This window comes from Ranitomeya variabilis, chromosome 6 (genome assembly GCF_051348905.1).
Source record: "Ranitomeya variabilis isolate aRanVar5 chromosome 6, aRanVar5.hap1, whole genome shotgun sequence".
NCBI lineage: Eukaryota > Metazoa > Chordata > Amphibia > Anura > Dendrobatidae > Ranitomeya > Ranitomeya variabilis.
The window spans coordinates 312,141,751-312,155,918 of NC_135237.1; positions in this window are offsets into that span (position 1 = coordinate 312,141,751).

Genomic DNA, 14,168 nt, shown 5'->3' on the forward strand with positions numbered 1-14,168 from the left:
GCGTGCCGAGCTGAATCTTTTAACAATACTATGTTGGTGCAGATATGTTCTTTTGATCGCCCATTATTGCATTTCAATTCAATGTTGCGCTGACTAAAAAACGTAATTCTGGAGTTTTGAATTTTTTTCACATTACTCCGTTTAGTGATCTGGTTAATTTTTTTTTATATTGATAGATCGGGCGATTGCAGCGATGCCAAATATGTGTAAGTTTGATTTTTTCAATTGTTTTATTTTGATTTGGGGCAAAAGGGGGGTGATTTGAACTTTTATATATTTTTTATTTTTTTAATATTTTTTTTTACTTTTTTTTACTTTTAGCATGCTTCAATTGTCTCCATGGGAGACTAGAAGCTGCACTTGTCCGATCGGCTCTGCTACATACAGGCGATGATTAGATCGCCTGTATGTAGCAGAATTGCTGACTTGTTATGAGCACCGGGCAGCACTCATAGCAATCCGGCAGTGACAACCATAGAGGTCTGCAGGAGACCTCTGGTTGTTATGTCAACCCATCGGTGACCCGCGATCCCGTGACGAGGGTCACTGATGAGCGGATTTCCAGTGCTATTGCCGGAAGCACATGTTAAATGCGGCTGTCAAAGTTTGACAGAGGCATTTAACTGGTTAATAGCCGTGGGTGGATCATGATTCCAATAGCAGCTGTTTCGGGCACATGTCAGCTGTTCAAAACAGCTAAGTGTCGGGAAAGATGTGAGCTCACCGCCGGAGCCCACATGAAAGGGCGAGAGTCCGACATTGGCTTACATTTTTAACCCCGATGTCGAAAAGGGGTTAATCTGCAAAGCACTTTTCTTGGTAAAAACTGATGTTTCTCTTCTATATCATTCAATTCTCCTATTTCTACAATATATTTTGTCCTTCTTGGATTTTGTTTTTACTTTTTTTTTATAGCTAAAACATAGATTTAAAGGGAGGATGTTTAAAAGGTTGCCATTGGTATCTATTGTAAAAAATAAAGAAAGGATAATTGAATCCAATTTCTAGTTAGAGCAGTAAGTGGCAGGCTGTATTTTCTGTCAAGTCAAAATACACAACACATCAATAGGAGCAAGAAAAAAGTTTTTGTGAAAAGGACATCATGTCTGATCATGTCTAGATTCTTTATATCTAGTTCTTACCTATATTGGTAAAGGAGAGTGATTGCCTGCTGTCAGAACCCCGACAAGCATTTCGCTATTGCTTTATCAGGTGGTGATCTTAGATTTCTTTAGATTTGTACACTAAGAAATAGCTTTTATTTGTAGATAGCATTGTCATGATTCTATCTTTCTGTGTGTCTGGATGCAGTGAATTACTGTCTGTCATCCAATCTAGAGCAGGGGCATTCTCAGCTGTCAATATTTTATGGACAGCTCGGTTGCCCAATCGGATGCTGAAGCATGCTGAGCTGTCAGTGTTTTGAATGACAGTTTAGCCATCCAATCGTAGTTATGGTGTTGCCTGAGTTTCATTTATGTGTCTCCTGTTCAGATAATTACCTATTTAGCCAGCTCTGTGCCTCTGACTAGTGTCAACTGTAGCTTCTTGCACACTGTTGTATGTTTGCCTTCTTTCCCTGTGCTCTGTGCTCTTATCTACTGCTGCCTGACCTAGCTCTGGGTGATGCGCTCTGGCCATACTTTTCGTTTGACCCTTTGCTTAATCCACTAAATTCCTGGTATTTTGACCTTTGGACCGTGACCTGACTATTCCTTTGGACCGTGACCTGACTATTCCTTTGTCTCACCCCTCTGTTTATGATATACCCTTATGGCTTTTTACCCCTAGACCGTGAACTGATTATCCTTTTGTATCACCCTTCTGTCTATTACGTACCCTTCTGGCTTCTGACCTCGGACCTTTAGAATACCCATCCTCGCGGTTTGTCCGCGTTCATAAGCATCACTAATATAATAGTCCATGTTCACTCTTCAAGCAGACGCTCTTTAAAGTTTCCTGTCTCAAAAGGGGAAGCAGAAAGTATAATGTATGTATTATACCATAATGTAAACTGCTACTGTAAATCGTCATTTTTAATATCAAAGGTACAGTTAGGTTCAGAAATATTTGGAAAGCGACACAAGTTTTTGCATTTTAGCTATTTACCAAAACATTTTCAAGATATAGTTATATAATCAATAGGGGCTTAAAGTAAAGTCTCTAATCTTTAACTTGATGGTATTTTCTTACTAATTGTAGTGAGGGTATAGGAATTACAGCTCTTTAATATGTAGTTGACCCTTTTTCAAGGGATCAAAGGTAATTTGACAATTGTTCAAAAGCTTTTTAATGGACTGCATGGATTTTTCCCTCATTAATCCATCATCAATTAAGCAGGTAAATGGTCTGGAGATGATTCCAGGTGTGTCATTTGCATTTGAAAGTTGTAGCTGTGTACCCACAACATGCGGTCAGAGGAGCTCTCAAAAGAAGTAAAAGAAACCATCATTAAGCTGAAAAAAAAGAAGAAATCCAACAGAGAGACAGCAGAAATGCTAGGAATGTGCAAGTCAACAGTTTGGTACATTCTTCGAGAAAAAAAAGAGTGCACTAGTGAGCTTGGGACCTCAAATAGGCCTGGATGTCCACGTACAGTGGTGGATGATCACAGAAACCTTTCCATAGTGCAGAAAAACCCCTTCACAAAATCCACCCAAGTGAAGAACACAGTCAAGAAAGTAGTTGTTTTAGTATCTAAGCCTGCCAAAATGAAAATACTTCAAGAAAGCAAATACAGAGGGTTCACCACAAGTGGCAAACCATTAATCAGTCTTAAAATTAGAAAGGCCAGATTAGACTTAATAAAAAAAAATGTAAAGAAACCCACCAAATTCTGGAAAAGCATTCTTTGGACAGATGAAACCTGTACCAGAATTATGGGAAGAAGAAAGTATGGAGAGGAGTTGGAATGGTTCATGATCCAAAGCACATCACATCCTCTGTAAAATATGGTGGAGACAGTGTGATGGCATGGCCATGCACAGATTCCAATGGCAGTTGGTCAGTAGTGTTTATTGATGATGGGACTGAAGACAGAAGCAGCCAGATGAATTCTGAAGTTTTTTTGTTTTTTTGTTCAACCCCTTTAATGAAACCTGAAAGTCTACACTTCAATTGTATCTCAGTTGTTTCACTTTAATTCCAAAATAGTGGCATACAGAGCGCAAATCATGAACATTCAGTGACTGTCCAAATATTTCTGGATCTAACTGTATGGATTAATAGTGCAGTACATTTAAGAACAAAAAAACAATTTTAAAGAAATTACAAAATGTATTTGGCACTAAACATTGACTTACAAAAAGCAATGTGCTTTAAAAAAAATCTAGCTTACACTTTAGTTTATTTTGCTCTTCACAATAACATGAGGCAGAAAAGACCTGTGGCTATGGGCTGCACGGTTTGAGAGGTAACCATTTCTTCATACCGAACGTATGTCAATGCTACTTGCTATTTGAGGCAAAGTAAAATGATCTAAGAAAAAGAGTAAATGCTGATATAAGGTTAACTGAGGTGACAAGTACTGTCTAGTGTAGAAACACTATATCCTTTCCCGAAAAAAAAAAAACATAGGTTAGATGAAATTCTTAATAATGAATGGTGACAGAGTAAAGGTTTAATTTTTTGGAGACCAGTAGAGTAAATTTTAGTAAATTTTAGCTGATTCTGATATTGTACATTTCCACATTGTATAATACATGTAAACATATGCTAAATAGATAAATAGCTATAAAAGCAGCTGATGACTTCTTTTTTTTACTTGCTTTAATTAAATAGAAGTGTTGATAGGTTCGTTTTTCCAATTAAGAAAATGAAAAGTGAATTAGCAGAATAGAAATGCAAATCAAATCAATATTTAGCATGACCTTTGTCTTCAAAACAGCATCAAAGCATCATTTCTTCTATCTGCATGTGCACAGGGGTTTTGAAGGAACGCAGCAGGGAAGTTGTTCTAAATGTTGTGGAAAAATGACCACAGATATGTGGATGTAGGGTTGTGTAAATCCTTTGGTCTCTTCATGTAATACCAGACAGACTCGATGATGTTATGATCAGGGCTCTGTGGGAGCTATATCATCACTTCTAGTGCTCCCTATATCTTATTGATATTGGCATTATATTTGTATGTTTGTGTCACTGTCCTGCTGTTGAATAAATATAGAGCCAATCAGACGCCTTCCTGATACTTTTGCATGAAAGATAAGTGTGTGCCTTTATTTCTCAGTATTGAGAACACCATTAATATTGATAAAATTCCCAATTCTATTTATTTTAATGGAACCCTAGGCTTGCAAGGAACCTCCACCATGCTTTACTGTTGCCTGCAGTCATTATTCTACCTCTCTCCAGCCTTCTGTTGCAGCCAGATATTTCACATTTTGAATCATCAGTCCACAACACCTGTTGCAATTTTTATTTGCAGTCGTTTGTATGTTTTTGTGCATAGATGAGTCACTTGGCATTGTTTCTATGGTGATGATATGGCTTTTGGCTACAATTCTTCCATGAAGACCATTTTTGGACAGACATAACAATCCTAACAATACACAGGAATAGCTGGGTCCCACTAGTTGTTGCCAGTTCTGAACTGATGGCACTGCTGGATGTTCTGAAGGAAGCATGATGTGTATTTCATTTGCTGCTCTAACTTTCCATGATTGATCAGAATTTGACAGTGCCCATTTCTTGGTTCCCTCAATTCTAGGAAATACAAGCAAACACTTAACCATCTTGCAAAACCATTAGGGAGGGGTCTGGCTCCATATTTGCTCTGCAGCAGGGAACTGACCTCAGATATACTGCCAATGTCAATTAAGGGAATTTGTCAGGTCGAATAATGCTATTAAATTGCAGACATTGGGTGAATATGCAGGTTACTAATGTGAAGCTGCCCAGCCGCAGTACTTAAAATGTGGCTACCTGGAAAAAATGAACTTTATTTCTCCCAGGAGCTGCTGGCTTTCTGTTATACAGGCGTGCTGGTGCAGCTAAAGTCATCGTTCACAGTACCATGAGCGGAGACTGTAAGCACGGGCATCAGTACAGAACTGGCTGTCAGCGAAAGTGCTGGGGCTTGCTTACAGTACTTGGAGCAGTGACTGTAGCAATGCCGACATGCATATATGACTGATGGTATCTGCAATTTCAGTACAGCAGCACCTTCATAGTGATATTAACCTGTAGATTAACCCTAGATCTGCAGGTTAATAGATTTATCTGACCTGACAAGTTCCTTTTAAGAGATATATTTAGTGTGAATAAGTAAATGGAGTTCGGGAAGTGTAGATATGTGCTAGTATACCCAGAATAACTGATGATTTGATGCAGTTTTGAAGGCGAAGGGAGGTCACACCAAATATTGATTTAATTTAGATTTCTTAAATGCTCATTTACTTTGTCTTTTTGTTGATAAAAAAAACTGTTAGCATTTCTATTTTTGAAAGCATTCTTGCATTGTAGTCATTTTCCTTCCCTTTATAAATCTTTTTTTGTTATTTTCATGTGTACTAATGATTAGAGATGAGCGAATATATTCGGAATACGATCGCCAAACATAAATTCAGCACAGATATGATGCATTCGGATTCCTGCACGAGCATTTTTCTTGAAATTGGGAAAAGTTGGTAACATTCGGTAAAAGAAACATTAAAAACCGGCAATTCATGTGCCGCATGCAATAAAATCACACTGACAGGTTAGAATGGAAGAGATAGAATACATATATACACATGAAATGCATAGATATATACAGTAGATGTCAGTGACACACATATATATATACATATGTGTATATACATTACATAGATAGATAGAAAAAAAAATAGAAATAACAGCACAGTTAAGAGGTAGGGTGCAGAAGCCTCACAGGTACATACCAGTCCTAGTAAATACTTATCCAAAAAAGTTGAGGAAGCACACCAAATCCAAAATTATAAAGTGCTTTTTAATAGCCCATGTTGCGACATTTCGGTCCTGGGTACAGAGAAAGGTCTTGAGAAAGGTCTGTACCCAGGACCGAAATGTCGCCACATGGGCTATTAAAAAGCACTTTATAATTTTGGATTTGGTGTGCTGCCTCAACTTTTTTGGATAAGTAGATAGATAGATAGATAGCCCCCCAGGCTAAAAATATCAGCTTTCAGCCACCACAGATATGCCAATTCTGGCACTTAGCCTCGCTCTTCCCACTAGCCCTGTATCGGTGGAAAGAGGGGTGATAGTTATGGGGGTGATTGTTGTGAATTCCGTTCTCGGACTCCCTCCTGTGGTCATGAATGATACTTTGGTGAGTTCTGTCCTTGGACTCCCTCTAGTGGCATTGAGTGGAACTGCTGGTCCTTGAGGTTGGCTTTCCCAGCTGCCCTCGTTTATTGCTATGCTGGCTTTCCTATTTAACTCCACTCTGATCGTTACTTCATGCCAGCTGTCAATGTCTCAGTATTGGTTCAGATCTCTGTTGGACTTCTCAGATGACCTGTCTACTCCAGCAGAAGCTAAGTTCCTGCTAGTGCATTTGTTGTTACTGCTTTCTGAATATATTTCTTAGATTTCAAATTCTTGTCCAGCTTGCTATCATGATATTTCCTTGCTAGCTGGAAGCTCTGGGGGTGCAGAGTTGCACCTCCACACCGTGAGTCGGTGTGGAGGTCTTTTTGCATACTCTGCGTGGTTTTTTGTAGTTTTTTGTGCTGACCGCATAGTTCCCTTTTCTATCCTCTGACTATTTAGTGAAGACTGGCCTCCTTTGCTAAAACCAGTTTCATTCCTGTGTTTGTGACTTTCCTCTAAACTCACAGTCAATACATGTGGGGGGCTACCTTTTCCTTTGGGGAATTTCTCTGAGGCAAGGTAAGGCTTCTATTTCTATCTTTAGGGGTAGTTAGCTCTTAGGCTGTGAAGAGGCGTCTAGGGAGAGTTAGGTATGCTCCACGGCTATTTTTAGTGTGTGTGATTGGAGTAGGGTTTGCGGTCAGCAGAGTTCCCACTTCCCCAGAGCTGGTCCCAATTTCTAGTTTAACCATCAGGTCATTCCGGGTGCTCCTAACCACCAGGTCAATAACAGTACTGCTGGCCAACAAAGTGTTACTGCATCTCAAAAGAGGGATAAGAGAAGTTCTGAATTTTTTTTTTCTTTGCAGTGTGTTTTGTCTCTCTTTTCCCCTTAACCTCTGGGTGGTTCAGGACTCAGGTGTAGATATGGATATTCAGGGTCTGTCCTCTTGTGTGGATCAACTCGCTGCAAGGGTGCAAAGCATTCAAGATTATGTAGTTCAGAATCCGATGTTAGAGCCTAGAATTCCAATTCCTGATTTGTTTTCTGGAGATAGATCTAAGTTTCTGAATTTCAAAAATAATTGTAGACTTTTTCTTGCTTTGAAACCCCGCTCCTCTGGTGACCACATTCAGCAAGTCAAAATTATTATTTCTTTGTTACGTGGCGACCCTCAAGACTGGGCATTCTCCCTTGCGCCAGGAGATCCTGCATTGCTTAATGTAGATGCGTTTTTTCTGGCGCTGGGATTGCTTTATGACGAACCGAATTCAGTGGATCAGGCAGAGAAAATCTTGCTGGCTTTGTGTCAGGGTCAGGATGAAGTGGAGGTATATTGCCAGAAGTTTAGAAAATGGTCCGTGCTTACTCAATGGAATGAGTGTGCCCTGGCAGCAATTTTTAGAAAGGGTCTTTCTGAAGCCCTTAAGGATGTTATGGTGGGGTTCCCCACGCCTGCTGGTTTGAATGAATGAATGTCCTTGGCCATTCAAATTGATCGGCGTTTGCGCGAGCGCAAAGTTGTGCACCATTTGGCGGTGTCCTCTGAGCAGAGGCCTGAGCCTATGCAATGTGATAGGACTTTGACCAGAGCTGAATGGCAAGAACATAGACGTCAGAATGGGCTGTGTTTTTACTGTGGTGACTCCTCTCATGCTATCTCTGAGTGTCCTAAGCGCACTAAGCGGTTTGCTAGGTATGTCACCATTGGTACTGTACAGCCTAAATTTCTTATGTCTGTTAATCTGATTTGCTCTTTGTCGTCCTACTCTGTTATGGCATTTGTGGATTCGGGCGCTGCCCTGAATTTGATGGACTTGGAGTTTGCCAGGCGCTGTGGTTTTTCCTTGGAGCCTTTGCAGCATCCTATTCCATTAAGGGGAATTGATGCTACGCCTTTGGCCAAGAATAAACCTCAGTACTGGACTCAGTTGACCATGTGTATGGCTCCTGCACATCAGGAAGAAATTTGATTTTTGGTGTTGCATAATTTGCATGATGTGGTCGTGTTGGGTTTGCCATGGCTACAGGTTCATAATCCAGTATTGGATTGGAAATCAATGTCTGTGTCTAGTTGGGGCTGTCAAGGGGTACATGGCGATGTTCCGTTGATGTCAATTTCTTCTTCCACTCCTTCTGAAGTCCCTGAGTTCTTGTCGGATTACCGGGATGTATTTGATGAACCTAAATCTAGTGCTCTACCTCCTCATAGGGATTGTGATTGTGCTATTAATTTGATTCCTGGTAGTAAGTTTCCTAAGGGCCGACTTTTCAATTTATCTGTGCCAGAACACGCCGCTATGTGGCGTTATATAAAGGAGTCCTTGGAGAAGGGGCATATTCGCCCGTCTTCGTCACCGTTGGGAGCAGGGTTCTTTTTTGTGGCCAAGAAGGATGGTTCTCTGAGACCCTGTATAGATTACCGCCTTCTCAATAAAATCACGGTCAAATTTCAGTACCCTTTGCCTCTGCTGTCAGACTTGTTTGCTCGGATTATGGGGGCTAGTTGGTTCACCAAAATAGATCTTCGAGGGGCGTATAATCTTGTGCGTATTAACCAGGGCGATGAATGGAAAACAGCATTTAATACGCCCGAAGGCCATTTTGAGTACCTGGTGATGCCTTTTGGGCTTTCTAATGCTCCATCTGTGTTTCAGTCCTTTATGCATGACATCTTCCGAAAGTATCTGGATAGATTCTTGATTGTATATTTGGATGATATTTTGGTCTTTTCGGATGATTGGGAGTATCATGTTAAGCAGGTCAGAATGGTATTCCAGGTCCTTTGTGCTAATTCCCTGTTTGTGAAGGGGTCTAAATGTCTCTTCGGAGTTCAGAAGGTTTCCTTTTTGGGCTTCATTTTTTCCCCTTCTACTATCGAGATAGATCCTGTTAAAGTTCAGGCCATTTATGATTGGACTCAACCTACATCTGTGAAGAGTCTTCAGAAATTCCTGGGCTTTGCTAATTTTTACCGTCGCTTCATCGCTAACTTTTCTAGTGTGGTAAAACCTTTGACTGATTTGACAAAGAAAGGTGCTGATGTGGTGAATTGGTCCTCTGCGGCCGTTGAGGCTTTTCAGGAGTTGAAACGTCACTTTTCGTCGGCCCCTGTGTTGTGTCAGCCAGATGTTTCACTCCCTTTTCAGGTCGAGGTTGATGCTTCTGAGATTGGAGCAGGGGCTGTTTTGTCTCAAAGAAGTTCTGATTGCTCTGTGATGAAGCCATGTGCTTTCTTTTCTAGAAAGTTTTCGCCTGCTGAGCGTAATTATGATGTTGGCAATCGGGAGTTGCTGGCTATGGAGTGGGCATTCGAGGAGTGGCGACGTTGGCTTGAGGGAGCCAAGCACCGCATGGTGGTCTTGACGGATCACAAGAATCTGACTTATCTCGAGTCGGCCAAGTGGTTGAATCCTAGACAGGCTCGATGGTCGCTGTTTTTCTCCCGTTTCGATTTTGTGGTCTCCTACCTTCCAGGTACTAAGAATGTGAAGGCTGATGCCCTTTCTAGGAGTTTTGTGCCTGATTCTCCGGGAGTCCCTGAGCCGGCTGGTATTCTCAAAGAGGGGATAATTCTGTCTGCCATCTCCCCTGATTTGCGGCGGGTGCTGCAGGAGTTTCAGGCTGATAGACCTGACCGTTGTCCAGCGGAGAAACTGTTTGTCCCGGATAGATAGACTAGTAGAGTTATTTCTGAGGTTCATTGTTCGGTGTTGGCTGGTCATCCTGGGATTTTTGGTACCAGAGATTTGGTGGCTAGGTCCTTCTGGTGGCCTTCCTTGTCACGGGATGTGCGTTCTTTTGTGCAGTCCTGTGGGACTTGTGCTCGGGCCAAGCCCTGCTGTTCTCGTGCCAGTGGGTTACTTTTGCCCTTGACGGTCCCGAAGAGGCCCTGAACGCATATTTCCATGGATTTTATTTCTGATCTTCCTGTCTCTCAAAGGATGTCTGTCATCTGGGTGGTCTGTGATCGCTTTTCTAAGATGGTCCATTTGGTACCCCTGCCTAAATTACCTTCCTCCTCTGATTTGGTCCCATTATTTTTTCAGCATGTGGTTCGTTTGCATGGCATTCCGGAGAACATTGTGTTGGACAGAGGTTCCCAGTTTGTCTCTAGGTTTTGGCGGTCTTTTTGTGCAAAGATGGGCATTGATTTGTCTTTTTCTTCGGCTTTCCATCCTCAGACAAATGGCCAAACCGAACGAACCAATCAGACTTTGGAAACCTATCTGAGATGCTTTGTTTCCGCTGATCAGGATGATTGGGTGACCTTCTTGCCTTTGGCTGCGTTCGCCCTTAATAATCGGGCTAGTTCGGCTACTTTGGTTTTGCCTTTTTATTGCAATTCTGGTTTTCATCCTCGTTTTTCTTCGGGGCAGGTTGAGCCTCCTGACTGTCCTGGTGTGGATTCTGTGGTGGACAGGTTGCAGCAAATTTGGACTCATGTAGTGGACAATTTGACGTTGTCCCAGGAGAAGGCTCAACGTTTCGCTAACCGCCGTCGCTGTGTTGGTCCCTGGCTTCGTGTTGGGGATTTGGTTTGGTTGTCTTCTCGTTTTGTTCCTATGAAGGTTTCTTCTCCTAAGTTTAAGCCTCGTTTCATTGGTCCTTATAAGATTTCTGAAATCCTCAATCCTGTGTCATTTTGTTTGGTCCTTCCAGCTTCTTTTGCCATCCATAATGTGTTCCATAGGTCGTTGTTGCGGAGATATGTGGCGCCTATGGTTCCCTGCGATGATCCTCCTGCTCCGGTGTTGGTCGAGGGGGAGTTGGAGTATGTGGTAGAGAAGATTTTGGATTCTCGTATTTCAAGACGGAAGCTTCAGTACCTGGTTAAATGGAAGGGCTATGGTCAGGAGGATAATTCCTGGGTTGTTGCCTCCGATGTCCATGCTGCCGATTTAGTTCATGCCTTTCATTTGGCTCGTCCTGATCGGCCTAGGGGCCCTGGTGAGGGTTCGGTGACCCCTCCTCAAGGGGGCGGGGTACTGTTGTGAATTCCATTCTTGGACTCCCTCCTGTGGTCATGTATGATACTTTGGTGAGTTCTGTCCTTGGACTCCCTCTAGTGGCTTTGAGTGGAACTGCTGGTCCTTGAGGTTGGCTTTCCCAGCTGCCCTCGTTTATTGCTATGCTGGCTTTCCTATTTAACTCCACTCTGATCATTACTTCATGCCAGCTGTCAATGTCTCAGTATTGGTTCAGATCTCTCTTGGACTTCTCAGATGACCTGTCTACTCCAGCAGAAGCTAAGTTCCTGCTAGTGCATTTGTTGTTACTGCTTTCTGAATATATTTCTTAGATTGCTAATTCTTGTCCAGCTTGCTATCATGATATTTCCTTGCTAGCTGGAAGCTCTGGGGGTGCAGAGTTGCACCTCCACACCGTGAGTCGGTGTGGAGGTCTTTTTGCATACTCTGCGTGGTTTTTTGTAGTTTTTTGTGCTGACCGCATAGTTCCATTTTCTATCCTCTGACTATTTAGTGAAGACTGGCCTCCTTTCCTAAAACCAGTTTCATTCCTGTGTTTGTGACTTTCCTCTAAACTCACAGTCAATACATGTGGGGGGCTGCCTTTTCCTTTGGGGAATTTCTCTGAGGCAAGGTAAGGCTTCTATTTCTATCTTTAGGGGTAGTTAGCTCTTAGGCTGTGAAGAGGCGTCTAGGGAGAGTTAGGTACGCTCCACGGCTATTTTTAGTGTGTGTGATAGGAGTAGGGTTTGCGGTCAGCAGAGTTCCCACTTCGCCAGAGCTGGTCCCGATTTCTAGTTTAACCATCAGGTCATTCCGGGTGCTCCTAACCACCAGGTCCATAACAGGTGATGTCACCTTTCTATTGTCAGGTGACATCAAGCCCTGAGGTTAGTAATGGAGAGGCGCCAATAAGATGCCAATAAGTCACATTGTATGAAAATACAGAAGTCCAGAAAAAAGTCCTTTAATTGAAAGATAGACACAGACTCCTTTAACAATCTTAATTAAACCATACTTATGACCTTGCCTAATCCCCTGATGCTCTCGTCATTTGCAAAAGAGGTAAAAAAACAACAATATTCCTCACCTTTCTGCAGAGATGCTTTTAATCCATTTGTCCAACAATGGGTCTAGCTCTGCTACATCTAGATGGCAGGCTGCATGGTTGCATGATGCAACCATGCAGCACGTCATCCAGTAGACACTGAGCACCGTGTGATCAGTGTCTGCTTGTGAACTGCTGTCTACCTGTGAACTGCTATTCACTGTCTGAGGGCACCATGAGCATGAAAGAGAAAGTTCTTCTGCTCACGATGCCATCAGATAGGTCCTGCGAGTTCACAACCAATGAACTCTCTTCACCTTTCTGACGTCAATGCGAACGCCATGGTAAAATTAAAAAATAAGGCATGGGAACCCCTCTGTTCTTGATAACCAGCCTTGTTGAAGCTGACAGCTGAGGCTTGCAGCCCCCAGCTGTGAGATTTGTCTGGCTGGTTATCAAAAATACAGGGGAACCCGCGCAAGTATTTTTTTTTACTATTTATTTACAATGCAGGAGCAACTGATGCATAGTCTTATCCGCCACTCCTGCTCTCACTGTTATTAGGAGCAGCAGGAGTCAGCTGATGGGAGCTGTAGTCCCATCAGCTGACACCAGTTACCTGCGGTAGCTTCGATGATGTCACCGTCGGTTACTGACTCTGCGCTCGCAGCAGCTGATCCACCAGTGGTTCTCAGCCTGGACGGTCGCATCTTGTCACTGTCCAGGTTGAAAACTATTTATCCCTCAGACATGGATTACGGCATGGGACAGAACAACTGACAGGTGAGGGATATTGTTGTTTAATATTTTAGCTTTATTATAGGAGAACGAGGGCTTCGGTGGAATTAGGTGTTAGGTGAGTATACCTGTGTTTGTTATTTTTAAATAAAAAAGGAAAACTGTGTTTAGCCTTATTTCTAATAAAGGACTTTATTCTGGCTGTGTCTTTATTTACCATATAACTACATGATTAGTAATGAATAGGTGTCTTATAGATGCCTCTCCATTACTAATCTGTGGGATTGATGTTAACTGACAATACAAAGATGACATCAACCCCACAAATATGAACCCCACTTGCCACCGCTACAAGGCAAGTGGAAGAGGAGGGTAAAGTGCCAGAATTGGCACATCTAATAGATGTGCCTTTTCTGGGCAGCTGTGTGCTGCTATTTTTATTCTGGGGGGGGCTATATCCATGGCCCCTTACCAGCCTGAGAATACCAGCCCCCTGCTGTGTGCTTTAGCACATCTGGTTGTTAAAAATGGGGGGACCCCAAGCCATTTTTTTAAATTATTTATTAAATATTCTTAATAACCAACCTTGCTGAAGCTGACAGCTGAGGGTTGCAGCCCCCAGATGTGAGTTTTGCCTGGCTGGTTATCAAAAATGCAGGGGAATTCATGCCGTTTTTTTCTTTTAATTATTTAATGACAGCGCAGGAGCGGCTGATGAATACTCCCATCCGCCACTCCTGCTCTCACTGATATTAGTGGCAGCAGGTGACAGCTGATGAGAGCTGTAATCCCATCAGCTGACCCCAGTGACCAAAGGTAAATTTTATACCTCCCATCACAGCTGAGTGCTCATGCTGTCTTCTGACAGAATGGGAACGGTGACTGTCTGACCGGCGGGAATGATTTCACCGCCGATCAGAAGCGCTATGCCAGTGTTTCCCACGCTGTCACACAGTGTGGGAAACACCGGCTTTTGTGCTGTGTATGTTCGGCTATATTCAGCAATTAAATCGACCATTAAATCGGGCGAATATTGCAAATTCGTCGATCGTGAGCCGAACCGAATATTGAAATATTCGCTCCTCTCTACTAATGATTTCTAAAATAGTGTACTAATAAGTGTAGTACTGCTAATACT